Source organism: Poeciliopsis prolifica, unplaced genomic scaffold (genome assembly GCF_027474105.1).
Source record: "Poeciliopsis prolifica strain line A6 unplaced genomic scaffold, Auburn_PproV2 SCAFFOLD055, whole genome shotgun sequence".
Taxonomy (NCBI): Eukaryota; Metazoa; Chordata; class Actinopteri; order Cyprinodontiformes; family Poeciliidae; genus Poeciliopsis; species Poeciliopsis prolifica.
Window position 1 is genome coordinate 2,426,894 of NW_026562430.1, and position 17,684 is coordinate 2,444,577.

General features: G+C 38.3%; 1 protein-coding gene across 3 annotated transcripts in view; it reads right to left on the reverse strand.

Moving 5' to 3' along the window:
- Positions 1-17,684, reverse strand: part of cfap221 (cilia and flagella associated protein 221) — a 91,697-nt gene that overhangs the window by 33,872 nt on the left and 40,141 nt on the right. For 2 of the 3 annotated variants that reach the window (XR_008608138.1, XR_008608139.1), the window contains exon 27: positions 6,316-6,381. The gene's annotated coding sequence lies outside the window, so the exon portion shown is untranslated. Of the gene's footprint in view, positions 1-360; positions 487-6,315; positions 6,382-17,684 lie in introns of those variants that run through there. The other variant, XR_008608140.1, reaches the window with a different exon arrangement.

Here is a 17,684-nt window from a genome sequence, read left to right on the forward strand (position 1 = left end):
CTCATCCCGACACACAGGAAGCCAGAATCTCTGTTCTGTTTTGTTTACTGAAAGTTACAGACAGAGCAGAAAGAAAACACACGAATACACAGATAAATACACCATTTATCTGTTTGTGCAGTTCGATATACAGAAATAGATTTTTAGAAAAAAACGAGTCTCATTTAGAAGTTTATTTACAAACTGCATACCGGAAATTGGACAAAATGCCATATTCAGAAAAAAGTTATTCTGACGCGACAATGAGCCAGTAAATCATTGCCGTGGCAGCAAAACATTTCGTTTGTAGGTATATGTAATGTTTGGCGAGCATGCCATTCATCACAGCTTTGTTTTGCGTTGCAGTGAACTTCACCCATCTTATTTGCTCATCATTGCTTGACAATTTCCTCCATTTACAGAATGAATTGTTGCTCGTTCCAAACCGCTCCAAGAACTCCTAGTTGAGCCGAGTGAAGATGAATGAGAAGTGGCGACGAAGACGAGCTGCAAGAATAAATGCCAAGCAAAACGTGAGGAAGATAAACGAGAACGCAAAAAGATCTCCAGCAGGTTTCTATGCTCTTAAAGTTTGAATAAAACATCTAGAATTCACAAAAAAATTAATTTCAACAGCTTTTGGATCCAGAAGATGAATGAATCCCAGTCCATTACATTTCTGAACCGGTGATAAAGTATACACTGTGAGTGAAAACTGCATTAAGAATTGGTTTTATGACAGCAGGGGTTAGGCAGACATTAACCTAAAACCCTCCGCAGCATGGACTCTGCACCGCAGCACTCTTCTTCTGCCAGCAATCTCGGCGTCACAGCTCCCGCATTTAAAGCCGGGCTGAAAAAGCAATTGATCCGCTCGCTCTTTAAACGCCTCCATTTCAAGCACATGATTGCATAATTGCGGCGACAACAATAAAAGAAAAAAAAATGGAATCCTATATTGGACGTGAGACGGGTGCAATCGTGCGAAATGTAGACGACAACAAGTCGAACTGGGTCTTTAATTCTTTCTCTCATTTTGAGCTGGAGTCGGATAAAATATTCAGGATTCATCCCTGAGAGGAGAACAAACTCCGGATGAAAATCTCCTGAATGCACACTTTAGCTTTCACACACACACACACACACACACACACACACACACACACACACACGCACACACGCACACCCCACACACACACACATCCACAAACATGCACTGTTTGCAACAGATAATCTTTATGAGGCAGCGACCCCTTTGAGAGTATTTATAACCCAATCAGATGGGTATTCATCCATTTCTTCTCTCCACTGTTTCTGCTCTTGCTTCACTACGAATGTCAAACCCTCTAACAAAAAAGAAAAAGAAAACCTACACCTCCCCATGAGATCCATATCAACCTGCCACATGTTGTAAACATCTCAGAGCAGGTGGTAATCCTCAAGACAATCAACCCAAAACGTTCTCCACCCTCCGCTCCTCTTTCTGGAGCCAATGACTCTGGAGCTGCAGGTTGCAGTCGTTCTAGCTGCGTGTCATTTCCTGGTGAACTCTGCCGTGTTCATGCTGTCGGCGCTCGCTAAGCTGCGAGCGAGCAGGTGTTTGTCTCTTACGATCACACCTTCAGCAGCTAGTGTGAGTGGGAAGAAAACACGCAGGGACAACAGGGCATCAATTATCAGATTTTGCAGGAGAGCTCAAGAAAGTTGGGAGGGTTTCATCAAGTGAGAGAAAGAGAGAGAGAAAATGTCTCTGGAGGATTAAGTGCAACCAATACCCAGGTAAGATAAGCAAAGTACATTTGATCTCTTTGCAAGTGAAATGCCCAGCAGCAACACATATTTAATATAAAGTGCAAATAACACACACCTTAATGTTTTAAGTGAGATTTTATGTGATAGACCAACGAGGAGGAAGGGAAAATAAACCTGGATTTAACTTTATTTAATCTGGAAAGTGTGGCATGCATTTAAACTCAGCCCTTTCACTACAACTATAGCTGCAAGTTTTTAGGAAGGTTTTTTTACCGTCTTTTTTTGTCAATTGGAGTTGGGCCTGGACTTTGACTAGGCTGTTGAAACACTTGAATGTGTTTCGATTTAAATTTTGCTCTGATGATCCTGCTGGAAGACGAACCTCCAGTTTGCAGCTTCCAGATCATCCTGTATTTCCTCACATCAGCTCAAAAGCATAATACTGCCACCACCGTGGTTCACCTTAATGGAGCGCAGATGTGCGCAGATTTTCTTTGCACAGTCAGGTTTTCAACGACTATCGTTCAACAGTCTACCGTCATCTCCAGATGCAAAGAAAAAGCTTTCAAATAAAACATATTTATATTGTTTTTTTAATAAATGACAAACATTTAAATAATGGTTTTATGAGTTAGTATTTGGATTTATGGTTCAGCTCCTTGGGAACATTTAGTCACAGCACAGCAGTGCTGAGACGGTTTCACTGAAACACAAATATCAGTTATCAGATGTCATCCAAATTCATCTGAGATCAGAGAGACGCTTCAATCAGTCAAGATCTCTGCAGTGGGTAGAATTGTTCTGAAAAGCAACAATTCAAAGCAGCTTGAATTATACCAGGCAATAAGAGTAAACAAGACTCACTGCCCTCAGGAGAAACTGAGCAGGAGAAAATCTGAGCCCAAATATGTTTGTTTCAGCTTAGTTTTCTATTTATTGAGGTTTTTTCAATGTTTCATTTTTGTGTTCGTAATCAGAGGTCATTTAAGGTCAGGGTATAAAGCTGAGATAAAAAAATTAAAATAGTTTATAATGAAATAAAAGATGAATTGGACTCATCTGAAAAATATTGGAAAAGGAAAAATAAAATGCTCCTGTTGTTGCTGAACTGAATTTGCAGTCAAAGTTATGTATCATGTTTCAACTTATTTCTACAGTTTTCAGGTTCGGTGCTTCACAGTGCAAAAGTACAAGCTGTGCACTGACATTTTTAACCATCTTTCTTTTCTAAATAGTTGAACATGTCATTATTATACAATGAACTGACTTTTATTTCAGAGTATCAAAGTAAAGCTTTCAGATTTTTCTTTAAGAAATTCTCAGGGGAAAAGTGCTGAATTTGTTTCTGAATTTGCATCACTTTATGTTGGTCTTTCACATAAGATCTCAAAAACAAAACAGTAAATTTATGGTTTTATCATAAGAAAATGTTAGATTTTGTTAGAGACATAACTCTGGACCAACAACGTTTCTCATTTGCGTCAGTCAATGTCGAGAGTTAGCTGGTCAAGAGGCGACATAAACCGGATGCAGGTCAAGTGTGCACCTGCATCATTAGAGCCGTCGTCCTCGACTGGAGAGCTGCTTAGTGCAGCTGTGATCAGCCGCAAATCACAAATCACTGGGATAATGTGGCAGCTGATCTTTAGATCTGCCACACCCCACTTCCACAGCAACCCCAGGCCGATGTGAGCGACACAGCGATAGATTTTAGGTCAGTCTTATTACATCTCAACAGAGCCATCAGGAGTGTAAAAATATAAATATCGACTGATTAGAGATTGAGTTTTCACAAAATACCAAAATATGGCAGAAAAATCCCTCACTGCCTCCTGCTAAAAGCTGAAGAACCATCTGTGCTATTTAATGTCAACAAAATTCATTGTTGTTGACACACCTCGTCAACACCCCACTGTTACCTTGACGGCATGCTCCATCAATCAAACGCTGCTGCACAGGCGCCCCTCGCATCCATCACTCACAGACGACTCCAGACTCCCTGGCTGAGCTGGGCAGCTGCTCCCAGTTCACAACAACGTTACTAATCCTGGACTCAGCAGGAAGTGGAATCATTTTGGTTTAAACATTAACTTTTCTGGCTCATCAGAGACATTAAAGTCAGACCAAATGAATAAATAATCTGGATTTCTACAATTGTTTCCATTTATGAAACACCAGAATGAGAAAAATTGGTAAAATAGTTTTTACTTCTTCAAAAGTTTACATATCAATGTTTCTACGTCTTCAAACGATGATGAAACAAACAATTTATAACTTTCCTATTCATTTGAGGTGTAACTAGGGTACGTGAAACAAAATCGAAAGAGACACCTGTGTGTCATCAGCATAACTGAAACTCCATCTTGTTGTGTACAATTTGAATGAACAGAAGAAAACAAAAGCAAATGGTTAGAGGACCCAAGACAGAACCTTGGGGAACACCGCAGATAATTATCATTCAGTTTAAATTCATAATTGCTTATGGTCACAAAAAACGTTCAATTTGACAGATAGGATTTGAGCAAGGTGAGCAGTTCCACCAGAAAATAGCAAACCAATTGTGATACTAATAAATGTCACGATCAACTATGTCGAACGTCAAACTCAGATCAAGTATTGTAGAAAGGTAAAACACGAGTACAGACATGTATTTTGGATCAGCCATAAAATAAACTGAGTGCTGACCTGCAAACTTCAATCAGCTCCACTATGAAGTGAGAAACATTTGCCAAGATGGCATAAAAGTTCAAACCCAGTCATACAGTTTAAAAGCAGAGCTACGAAGTGAGCGGGAATCTATGAAAACTTCTGAACTTGAACAAAGTTGATAAAGTCTTTCAAACAGTTTCCAGGTTTCAGCCAAACCTGATTTCTTCTCCAGACAGTGATGAACAAAAGCAATGATTCTTCATTTCATGTAACATATAAAAACATATTTTTTGAAGATACATTATTTTCCAGAGTCACTGAGTGACCTGTATGTCAAACAGTCACTTTGTTCCTAAGTGAAATCTCTGCCCAGTTGAGGGACGGACCGTACGACCATAGAACCGGGCTGAACCCGGTTCTACTGCACTTTACTGAGCAGCCATTCATCAAAACCTGCAGCCGTGACCATTAAGAAATAATGAAGATTGAAAAGAATAATAATTACTAAAAAAATGGGAGCGTAATACGTTTGTTCCTGCTTTATATTCCAAGGCTGATAAGTGATTTCTCCGAGGAGATTGTTTGAACGTTGAATATTTTAACACTCGTTGCATTTCTGATGGCGCCACGGGAGATGAAACAGATGACCTATGGCAAAGGTCACAACGTTCTGCTGGGAACAGAAGAGCTGATGTGATGCTTGGTATTACTCAAGTGTCCTGTCCATAACCCGAGAAACGAATCCTTGGATATTTTTTTATTTTACGAAATTCATTCCTACAAGGACTCTCGTTCTTGATCCTTATATGTTTTAAATTATAGATTTTTCTCATGTTCTCTTTTTTTGTTAATTACTCCAACACTTAAGAGAAACTATTTTTTCAGATCTAACTTTCGAAATGATTGAATCGATGAGTGATTTTACAAAATTGCTTGAACACTTTCATAAGCTCTTCAGAGACAAACCTTCTCTCTTAAAGAAACGAGGCCACAAGTTGAGACCAGCAGAAATCTGATTTTTCTCATTTTTTTACTGCTGCTGTTTTTACGACACAATTTGCACAGATTCGACGGTTGATATGGGGAGAGATCAGATGGAAATTAATTAAAATAAAACAAAAACTTGTTTGCTGGTTTCGTTTGAGCCTGGCGACAACATGAGCGGCTGGTATATTTCTTTAATGAGCTCAGTGGAAATGTTAGAACAAGGAAGAGCAGCTGTCGTTTCAACTGAGCCAGAGGAGCAGAATAGTTGCCTCAGAAGCAGGTGGATGTGGATCCTCCTGTCGACCATCATTACCTCGAAAGAAATGTGTGCTGTCACTGCTCTGGTCTTCACAGGCAAAATTATTAATACTAATATAATATCACACAGATTAAATATTTAACAAATCTTCAAAAACTTCAAGATGGGGGATTTAGAAAGCTTCCTGAAGACTAAGAAAGTATTGGTAGTCTTCTGAGGACGATCAAACTTAGGATGTTTTCTACATTTTGGGTACTGGAGTGGGAGTTTTTATTATTTTTTTTATTACTAATAATCAGCTTATATTTAAAAGTAATTTCCTAAACCTTAAAAGACTGAAGAACCATAATTTAATTCTTCAGAAAGTATCTTTTCAACAAACTGCTCACAATTTGGGGCCCAAAGTTACAACAACTCAGTGCCATAACCTGAGAATGACTGTCTTTTTTAAGAGCTCAGAGGTCAAAGGTCAGTGCCATAAGATTTCTCTGAAAACTGGAACACTGGGAGAGATGATGCCAGAGTGAATTGGGAAGACTGAGCAGGTTCATCACACCATCACAACGCTAAGACGCATTCAAGTTAATCCTTCATACAACTTGAATCTGAATGAATACAGTCAGAATTTTAATGTTTCAGATCTCAGTTTCAGTCAGAAGTGCAGTAAATCAGAGGAACACTGGACTCACCACAGGCAGCTTTTAAATCCCTCCGTAAGTTGCCGGTTTTCTTCTTGACTTCTTCCTTCCTCCTCACTAGAAAGAAAAAGAATGTTCATTTCATTCATTCAAATTTAATCTGAGGACGTTTCGCAAAAATAGACGAGTTCAGCATGTGAATACAACCATTGTGAGCTGAAAAAGAAAAATTATAATATATTCCATCTAAAATGAGGGTTCCCATATGAAATGCATATTGAAGATCTTTGACTTGTATCAATACAAAAGGGAGGACTTCTACTTTGAATAGGTCACTAGTGTTTGACCTGCCTCAAGCCTTGGCAAACAAAGAGGATAAGATGCCTCCATCAGAATCTATCCACAATGAATGGCTCCATCATTCCAGTTCCTGTCCACTTTAACAACAGCAAGACCTGATGGTGTTTGGTCTGCAGATTGAAGGGATTTACGGTGTCAGTGTTGTGATTACATCTCATAGAAATGTCAGATTTTCTGTTAAATAAAGTCAGAATGTTGTAAACACAGCTAACAAGCTGATCATTTAGAGAAAACAAATGTTAGCTTACCTCTCTAGCTGCTTTTTCTGGTTGACCCACCAGCTACATCTGCTCTGTTTTCAGTTCAGCTTTATTGTTTGTTTGTGTTTTTCTTTTTCTTTTTTAAATTCCTCTTTAAAAAAATTTTTTTTTTCACTTGTTTCACTGAAGTGTTTAAAATTTCTCTGCACTGAGACATTTCCATGAAAACCCTTGCAGGTCTCTGTCCTCCTCTGCAGCAACACACAAACTCCACAGGTGGAGCTCATCAGCCAAATCCTCTCCAGATGGTGCATTCACTGTTTCGGGACACTGCAGCACCGCCTACACAACCAAATCATGTGTTTCTCAATCCTAAATGTAGGAAAACTTTGTCAATTATTATTTCTAGAACAAAAGACAAAGTAATCCAGATACAGAACTAAATTATCTTAAGACAATCACCAAAAAGGTTGTTTAATTTCAGAAACTGCATGAAGAAAAAGCTGAATAAGTTGCTTCTTTAATAAATTGGCTTTTGAGCAGAGAATAAATCCGAATTTTCCCTCCAGCGTGGTCAGGGTTTAACTACAGAGAGAGGAAGCAATGGGTATAAAACTGATAAAATACAAACAGAAGTAATTAGCTCTGAGTTCTGTGCAAACTCCCTCCCCTGAGATGAAAAAGTAATGGCCACCATACAAATGAGAGCCGAAAAGGAGAAATCAATTTACACAGCCAAAGCAGTTCCTCTCACTGTTTCAAGAGAACAGCTCTATGCAGATTAAAGCACCAGCGAGAGTTTATTTTATGTCTCTTATTTTCGTTCCACTATATCAGGATGGACATGGTGCTTTACACAAGCATTTTTATTCGTAGTTTTCACAATTCTCAATGCATTTTATGTAGATTTTCAGCCAATCACAGCAGGCACACAAAAGCTGATCTTGGGGGAAAAAAAAACCTTTTAGATCAACGTCCTGGACTTATGTTGTATAATTTAAATAATTTAGGACAAAAGTACAACTTTTTAAGTAAAATTTACTTACAAAAATGTTTGATGCAACACAAAGTCACAATTTTTTACACAGCTTTCTGGTTCCTTTATGTTGTCCTGGTAACTGGGGCCACGTCTACTCACTGACTTGTTCTCTGAAGTCCATCTTACTGCACCCCGATGTGCTTTTAATTGCTGTTTTAAAACCTGGCTAAATGCAGCAAGTGTTTACAAATGAAAAGAAGAAACACGGTTTCAGTTTTCATCAATTGAGTCCAAACTAAAAAGAGACCTGGAAGGAAAATGTGTAAAAAACATTTAAAGTTTTGGATCTATGACCCCATTTCTACTAAGAAATTTTTGCTGTTTTTAGTTTTTAAAAATTATTATTATTTTGCCTGAGAGTCCCTTTAGATTAGCTAAATGCCACACTTTTCAGATTTCTCTTTGTAAAAAAAAGAAACGAATGCAATCTTTACCACAGTTATGTAATATTTTGTATTTATTTATGACATAAATTCGAAATAAAACAAATTTTGCAGATACGGTGTAACAAAATGTAAGAATACATCGCAAGAAATACTTGGATTTAGGCGCAAAAACCTTCATCAGATCCATATGGTGAAAATTATAAAGAATCTTAAAAAAACAAAGTAAATTCATAACAATCCATAAACAGAAAACACTGTGGATCATCATGTTATTTTCAACAAAACATTCATTACAAACAGTTTGTGTCATATCTTCACACATTCACTCTGTGTGAGAAAAGTCATATGCTTTGTGCAAACGTTTCTGTGTCTGCTAGACATAATTAGAAGCTCACAAAACAACCTTAGAAATAAAAGGGAATATCTAGAAGCAGACATGTCTGTGAGCAAATATCTGTCCTCAAGGCTCTGAGGCAAGACGTGGAGCTCACAGAGGAGCAGCGATAAAAGGCGTCCCGGCAGACAGTTTGTCTGGTTGAACACCTTTAGAAAAGCTTCTCTCTCCCCTGGACATTGGTATTTAAAGTACTGTTCAAACTCAAGTCCGAACTTTTACCGACATCCTGCTGTAAACACTTCAGGCGCCGATTATCAGGTGAAATTAAATGTAAAGGAAACCAGTCTTGACAAAACTTTTTGTCCAGAAAACTTAATCTACACACTTGATGCGCTTCCATTGTCCATATAGTATAAATTTGAGTTTAAAAAATAAATGTTCGTAATGGAATAGGAAGTTTTTTAGCTTATTCTATTTTAATATCCCTCATTTTCAGACTTTGCTGAATATTTCTTACAATATTTAAAGAAACCTTCCCCAATTTCTTTTTAATTGGGACTATGCTTTGATTTCTTGGCATGAAAGAACTGAAATAACTGATTAAATACATTTTTTACCTCCTCTATAACATTACTAGCCTTTCTGTTTTTAAAAAATGCTGCTTCTTGTTCAGTCTCTGTCCAGCTGAGCTATTTAAGGTTAGTTACTCTCATAGACGGAGGCGCCGTCTCCACACTAATGGAAAGCATGTGTAATCCTCACAAAACACAGAATAAATGATGATTTTCAGAGACGCTCGCAGACACTTAATTCCCCATTGACTGAGTTATTCCAGCTATTTTACCAGATTTGTCTTTAAGCTTGGCTCAGCTAACCTCTGGCAGGTAATCACTTTACTTTTTCCACACTGAATGATTTCTACAGAGCATTTTTCCCACCTGTCAGCTGGAAAAGAATGGAAAGCATGTTGGGTAAACCTTAGGAACACATAAGAAAACCCTCAGTGAAGATTGAATGTTTTATCAATGCTAAGGCTGACGTTGTGTGTTTTAGAAACATGAGTCGACTCGTCACACTCGGGTTTGTCTGACATTTTTAGAAGACAATTTGTCATCAGGGAAATATTTATTGTATTTGTGAAAGAAATAGACTTTATATTTTTCATAAAATATTGCTAAATCTTTACACCCCTACTGGACAAGTCAAGGTAGATGTTGCAAAACATACATTTTCAACCAAAATACTCAAATGAAGGAGAATCTTTTGTTTCCAAATTTTAATAACTTTGTAATCTTTAGCTTAAGATGCTAACAGTCCAATAAGGATGGCTGAATTTGACTTCATCAGTGTTTTGGGGAACAAATGGCAGGTTTGACCTCAAGAAAATCAGCAGAACCTTTTTAAATTGATACATAATTCAGATAAATTGTGTAGGGTGAGGGCGTAAAATGCTTGGAAGTCATTTATTATGATTTCAATTGCTCTAACTCTCAGGACCAGGCTTTATCCCAAAGGTGCTGCTGTTTAACAGAGCTGCTGTACTGCTGAGATATTACGTCAATTTAGAAGGAGATTCATGGCAACAATATAAGTAGCAGTAAAATCACAGCTGATGCTCACTGGGGCCGAATTCACTTAGAACAGCTCTGAGGGGAAATGTTATTGACATTTCCTGACATTGACAAGTTTCTCCCTGACATGCAGCACTGCTCTGATAATGAGGTTTGATGAGCCGCACGCTAATCGTGGGCTCTTGGTGTGTTATCGTTTCACACCTGAGGGATTAAAAATGTTGCTTTTATGGCGTAGCTGTTGTAATTAAAGAAAGATCAGACTGGCTTGACAGAAATGTGTTAGTTTCTTTCTGATTGTATCAGGTGGATGATCGAATGAAGAGTCGGCGGAGTGATAATTATACTTTTTTTTTTCTCTTTTGAATTCAAAATGATAATCTGAAGCTGCATTTCCACTTTGATGGATGGAAAGCAGCATAATGTTGTGGTGATTAATTACTGATGGTGCCAAGTGATTTACATAGAAATCTGTTATTCTTATTATAGCAAATATTGGTAAATTCCTTCGCAATCAAGTGAAATGTGGCTGGACGCAGTACCTCCCGCTGCGAGAGAAGTGACTGATGTGACATGAATGAGATGCAAACTGTAACTGTGTGTGTGTGGGTGGGAGCTGCTGAAAGTGTTGGGGGTCAAATGGGGGGTTAATGAGAGGACCAAGGGGATAAAGTTCAAAAGCCGAGGAAGTGAGAAATGAGTCAAGAGCGAGGGAGGTGAGAAAAAAGTCTTAGTGGGAGATAAGGGAGGGGGAGAGGAGAGAGAGAAGGAGCAGCAGTTAGCAGAAGCAGCCCGCTGATGTCTGCACACAGAAACTCCCCTGATTATTGGGGGCAATCATTTCTGAAGACCTCATCTATCTTTCAGGTGAACATGCAAAGAAAACACAAATGAAACCGTTTGTTTTTGCCCCGAAGCGCTCTGAGGACATAAACTGCAACAAAAACCTTTCAGGAACATTTTTTTCCCTCTTCCTGGGTTTTCAGACCCGGTCAACGACAGATAATACAGGTCGTCACTCAGCTGCACGTCAATGACCTTCATGAATCTTAATTTATCCCTTTAACCCGACAAAACATCTTAGAAAAGTCTGGACCCTAATCAGAACATTTTCTAAATTCTGTATAGCCAGTGTAGCAGGATAAATTATTCTATTAAAAATAATTAAAATAAATGAAATCTCCTCTAATATTTCTATCAATAGTATTGATTATTATTTTAGCTTTAAGGAAAAATACAATAAGAGATGTAGAATAATCAGCTTTTAGGAATACTAGGATTGAGATCAGGTTATAAAGCGTCACTCCTCTTGTAACAGAGAACAAATAGTTCAATATTTTGTCTGATCTTACCTTAAAAAACTAAGAAAAAAAGTTTTAGATCATCAAGCAAGTTTTACAAAATGGCATAAATAACGTTAGTAAAGACAAAAAGTGATTTTTAAAAGATGACTTTAATTTATAGAGGAAATTATATAAACTTGTTCCTGTCATGTTTCAAGCAACAAGTGCTATCATAAGAAAATCCATAATACCATAAAAATAAACCATTAAAAACTCAGAATGAAAGCAACAATTGAATCTGTCTAAAGACTTACGTTTAAAAATACAATATCTGCTTCTCGGGGTCAGTGCTCCACATTTTAGCCACAGTTACTTGATGAAAATCAGATTAAGGACAGCGGTAGCCGTTAGGAAAAAGGCCGCTTAGACAGTTACATTTATCATGCAGAAGTGCAGCTTAAAAAGTGGCATTGATACCAGAAAACGAAAGCAGGAAGGCTTATTGTTTGTCTGACTCTGCGGGTGGAGGTGCCGCTGTGGAAGAGGACAAAACGTAGCAGCAGTTAGCCATTATTCCTGTGCATGTGCCCATTTACAGCATTTCTATCATTCTCACCCACCACCACAACACATCACAAGTTTCACATTTATGTGGAGAGGGAGATTACAGCAGCAGCTGCATTAGAAGCATCAATAGAGGGTGGTATTGGAAAGTGCTTGCCAGGCCCCTGAAGGAAACAACAACACTCTGTGTAGTGGAGCAACTCTTTGCAGTCCAATTCGTTCAATTGAAGCTGACAGGAGAGAAATTGGTACCTTTTGCCCGCTCTGAGGACTGACACCAGAACCTGATGGTTTCACTGCAGATGGTTTTAACTGTGAGGGAAATAACTTACGCAGCAAAGGAGGAAAATGCAGAACGAAGCAAAGGGATTCGGCAACAGCCAATAAAGATCTAGTTAGGTCATTTAGAGCGATGCTCAGAAAGTTCTTGGACTTTTAAAAGAAACAAGAAGAAAGGACAAAACCAAGGCAGCCAAAGAGAAATCCTGACTTTTTACCCTGGACGGCTAACAGATAAATCAGCTAGTTAAACCTTGATAGATACTTCTTTTTTTTTTTGTTGGAAGAGACATTTTAAAACAGAGATATGAACGAGCTCGGTGCATTACTGAAGGAACGAGCTGCTCCCCCAAGTCTGAATTTGAGTATCATGGCTCAGCAAATGAGATTTGAAGCCTGAGGTTCAATAGGCTGGAGAATCTCTAAAAGAGACACAGACTCATGGATTGTGTGCAAATTGAGGTAATTCTGAACCTTTTTTTTTAATCGACTCTGCGGAGTTGGTTCTCCAAAAATACAAAGTGTGATTGTCTGCAAGGTCAAACAAGACTTGAGACTTTAAATAATTTTCTCTCATTATGGCTAAAGCTTTTGTTCAACAATAAAGCTGAACATCATTTGAGTCTAAAAAGAAAGCAGAGAAAGTCGATTCTCTCCCATCATAAAGCTGAGGTCATCTACGTGTGGCTTACAAACAGTAAATATTTCACCTAATACTGGTTACTTTCTGGTAATAAACACAAGAAGTTAAGAATGATGCATTTTATTTATCTTCCTATAACCTCTCCTAGTTTAACACCCCTGTCATGTCCTGCATCTCAATTTATTCAAGCATAAGTGAAAGGAAAGTATTTCTCTTCTAAACAGTGAAGATGCAGCACTGAAGCATAGTAAATATTAAAAAAGAGGAAGGACTCCTGAGTGTTTTGAAAAGGGAATACCACCCCCTGCTTCTTCTCCGCCATTTAGATGGAGGAGAAGAATTAGATAAGAACTACATGATGTTCTCCTCCATGTAAACCGCTTAAATAAATGATGTCTCCCCTGAAAGGCCTTGTGGTATTTTCCCAGCTTGAGTGAAGCACACAGAAAGGATCACATCTTTCATCTCTCTTTCTCCTGAATGTTTGGATGGACATCGAATCATTCCTTTGCTCTATTTTGCCATTTATACATTGTCCAACCTATTTCACTTCTGTTTTCATTTCACATATCTGTTTGCTCTCCCAGAGGAGAAAGAAGAGAGGTAATCTTTTTGTAGGAGAAAAAAAAAACAGAAGAAAAAAAAATAGAAAGCAAGTCCAAAACAAAAGTGATGGAGTGGCTGCCGCGCTGGAGTTGAAGTGTGCTTAATGGCAGAGGCTGTTCTCATGTTGCTTTTGAAAGTTTCATGCCCTTACATTAGGCTTCTGTGTTAAAAGATGTTGTTGAACCAATTGAAACACACCAGCTTTCACGCCGGCAAGCCACGAAAGACTCAAAATGCTTCAAGCATGCACCAGTGGAAGTTTTCAACAATCTTACTGTGAGAGTATGAATACTGAAAGGACTCTCTGTGGAAGCTATTAAAATGTGCAATGTGGTTTGTATTTTTGTTCTGCTGTGCTTTTTGCAGAAGGATGACGTAGAAGCTAAAGACACTCGCCAAACTTTACTTACTTCCTGTAAAAGCCAGCTGTGCTACTATGGTAACAATAGCTGGGATGTAGATTCAGTTTCAGCTATTCTCTTCCTTTTTAGATAAGGTATATTATTCCTGCTGCTTGTGTAATTTCCCATGCATAACTCAAGAGGAGTCTGCAGCCTCACCAGTTCCTCCCTTTTCTCCACTAATGACGAAAAGAAGGAGCAAAAACTGAAGTTTTTTGTTTTTTTTTTCTTCATTTTAAAACCAGTCAGGGGCTTGAAGGTAAAAAAGAAGAAATATTCACACATTATAATGTAACATGTTCCCTGCTGCTTAGACTGAGCCATTCAGCAGCTCCACTACAGGACAGCATGTCTGTATCTCTGGGCAGACAGGCTGCAAGAGGGAGTTACTATGGTGACAAGACACGCTGCATCTCCATCTCAGAAATGTTTCCGTTTTTTTCTTCTCCATTCATCCGGCTTATTTGCAATCATTAGATGTGAGTTTGGTTGCAGAATAGAGTTGCCGTTGTTTTAGCGAAATGCACCACGTCTCCCTTCAAATCCAAAAAGTCCTGTCAAGTTTTCACCAGCGTTGATTTGTCTTCCACTTTCCTCAAAAGAAATAACGGAGCTAGTAAAGCAACAACAAGTGCACAAAAGAGTTTTCATTCAGATGGCGTCGGTGGAGGACATTGTATTGAAAATGCGACTTGGTTTCCATGGTTTCGGATTACAACACACTCAAACCAATAGAAAGAAACGGACCCGACCCTCTGATGTTTGATCTCTGGATGTCTTTCAGCCACTAGGAGAGGAGCATCGGAAAATGTGCTGCTGTTACTTTGAATGGATGAAGCCGGAGCAGCAAAAAGCTACGGCTGCTGGTGTTGGTGTGTGTCGGGATGTTTGGGAGTAAAGAGTTTGTTTTCTTTCTTGTTGTCTTATTAAACTGTGTCACAACATGAGCAAAGGAGTTTAATTTTGTAATCTTTTTTTTTGTCCAGCTTCAATGGGGGTGGGGGAACAAGCAAAAAAGGGATTTAGGAAGGCAGGCGGCAAATGTACATACACACGGTTGTATTTTTGGATTTAATGGCGCACTGGAAGGTTTGAAAATAATTACTGAGAGCCAGGAGGGATGAGTGAGGGGAGGAAAGCAGGTGTTAATTGCTTATTTTCTGAGGGCTGAACCACAATGAGTAATTTTTGCCAAGCGCCGCCTGTCTTCCTTGAGTCAAACATGCTTTAATTGCTCATTCGCTTTGGCAGGAGGAGACATGCAAATCAGCGTGGCATTTGAAAACCTTCTCAATATGGCACAATGACTGGGTGAGCACCGTGTTTGTCACACGCTGCTTTGGTGTGCAGGGGAAAGTAAATGCCAATTTATTTAGTCGCCACCGTACGCCTGCTTGCTGTGCAAATCAGGCTTTTGGATTTTTGCAACACTGACAGAATATTTTAAAACAGCTGTCATGAAGTATGGTAATCTGAGGCAGAGGCGTATTTCAGTCACAATGAGGACGAAGGCGAAACTCGAGCCTGGAGTGTGGAGACAGATACAAACAGATTCTGAGTTCATTTAAAAATTAGCTTTTTATTTCATTTTGTATAAGAACTTGCATAAATCTTGTTTAGGAAGAGTTTTGACAACTAAAATGTTCTTTGCTACAAAAAAAATATATCACTCATCTGCTTTACTTTTTTGCAAGCATCAATAATAATATTCTGTGTTCAAAACTGTCAGTCTTACGGAATGAAATTAAATATATCAAATAAAGTATTAATCACCAAAACTTTCATTTTAAAATCCAACAACTGATAGTATTTGGCATTTTAATTTTTTTTCCTCTCAAGATATTAGTGATATTACTTTATATACTGGGAATGTTGAATTAGACTCAATTTGTCTTGAACTGATTTTCAAGATGAATAAATGAATAAAGTTTCTTGAAAGAATACAACCGATTCATTTAGACTGAATATTTATGTGACAAATAAAAATCTGAAAATGTTCCACCACAATTAAAGTTAGTCAATTGCTTGTTGTAATTTAAATTTTATTTTTTCGAATAAATAAAATACTTTACCTTCAAATTATTATTATTTTTTTTAAATACTGGTCAAAAAGTGTGGTATTTTCACAAATAATATAATATAGTAGTGTTATCTTTACTATTATAACTACAAGTATGACTGATAAATAGTTCAAATGTTTTGTTTTATGTTACAAAACAGTTTAGATTTCGTCAGATGAACTGTGAACATCAATTTTTAAATCTTACCACAGATTCTCTACTGGATTTCAGTTTGGACTTTGACTGGACCATTCCAAAATATGCTTAGATCTAAACCTTTCCATTGTTGCTCTTGCTACAACTTGGAAAAATTTCAACTCCAGTCTCAGTTCTGTTGCAACCCCTTCTAATAATTCTTAGAATACCGCAGTAAAATAAAATAAAAAATCTGGGCTTCCCACAGTACCACATGCAGATCATATATGTACATCCCTCCCTGACTGTGCTGTGGATCACACTGTGCCCACAGGCTCCACTGCTGAGTAAACACCAGCCAAATAAAGAGCGACTGTTGGGCCGCGGATGATGCGCTTACCCATTTTACGCTGCGATTGCATCATAAAAACATCAGCTGTTTGGTTACATTCAGCCACCAGATCCCAGCGTTCCCCATGATCTGCAGCGAGTGAGCAACATGCAGAGGCTGATTGAGCTCGTCACTTACGACTGAGCCTCGCCTCGCGTGGGAACGACTCTGTCAGGAGCTTATTGAGAGAGATCGTTCATTTTTGCACTTCTGACAGCAAGTCAAACCCATGAAAGCAACATATTGAAACAGCGCTGAGAATCTGAGACCTGTTTCTAGAGCAATCCAAGGTAACACAGTTTGTCTTCATACAGGATAATTAAGGAGATCTGAATCTTCGACCAAAGCAAAAAATGAAAAATAAAAACATGCTTTTCCACCCAACTGAACTCTTCAAACCATGTTGCATTATTGAAACTACAAGAAAGTCAACAACAAGTGACTGCACCTATTTCTGAGAGAGCACGCAGTCCAGTTACACCGTTGTCCCCCTTTCCACCAGGAGCAGAAGCAGCAACTATTGTCAGCTGCTGTCAAAAATAGCTTAAGGTCTGATACATTCTGGCAAGGCGAGAGCTGAGGAGTGGGATGCCATTTCTCTGCTCATTACGGAATAACAGTCTGCCATATTGGTGTCACAAAGCAACACCTCTGAGACCTCACACCATAAACACTGTCCCCCGCTCAAGGTACAAACACCTTTCTAATGGAGAACACAATATAGACCCGCCTTTCCAGAGAGCCTGGAAGCTTGTTTTATTCATTTAAGTCTTTAACTGACAACGACATGAGAAAAAAAAACAACTGGACCAAAAAACTAATTCAACAAGAAATACACATTGTGTTCTAGAAACAGGAAAAGTTTAAGTCTTTTGGCAAACGGTAATAAGGCATGAAATGTAAATGTAGTCAATCTTTTCTTTTTTTATTTGCATGTAATAGCAGAATCAAAGTCACTTGAAAACAACAATATTCCAATTTAATAACTAAGGCTTATTAAAGGTTTTTGAAAAGGATCCTCCAACTGATTGCTGAACCTAAAAAGGACAAACTGTGCTGACAAACAGACAGATTCCTACTACATTCTGCCTCAACTAAACCAAACCAGCTCCAAGAAAATACCAGAAAAATCCATGTCTTCCCCATAAATAATGCAGAAATAATA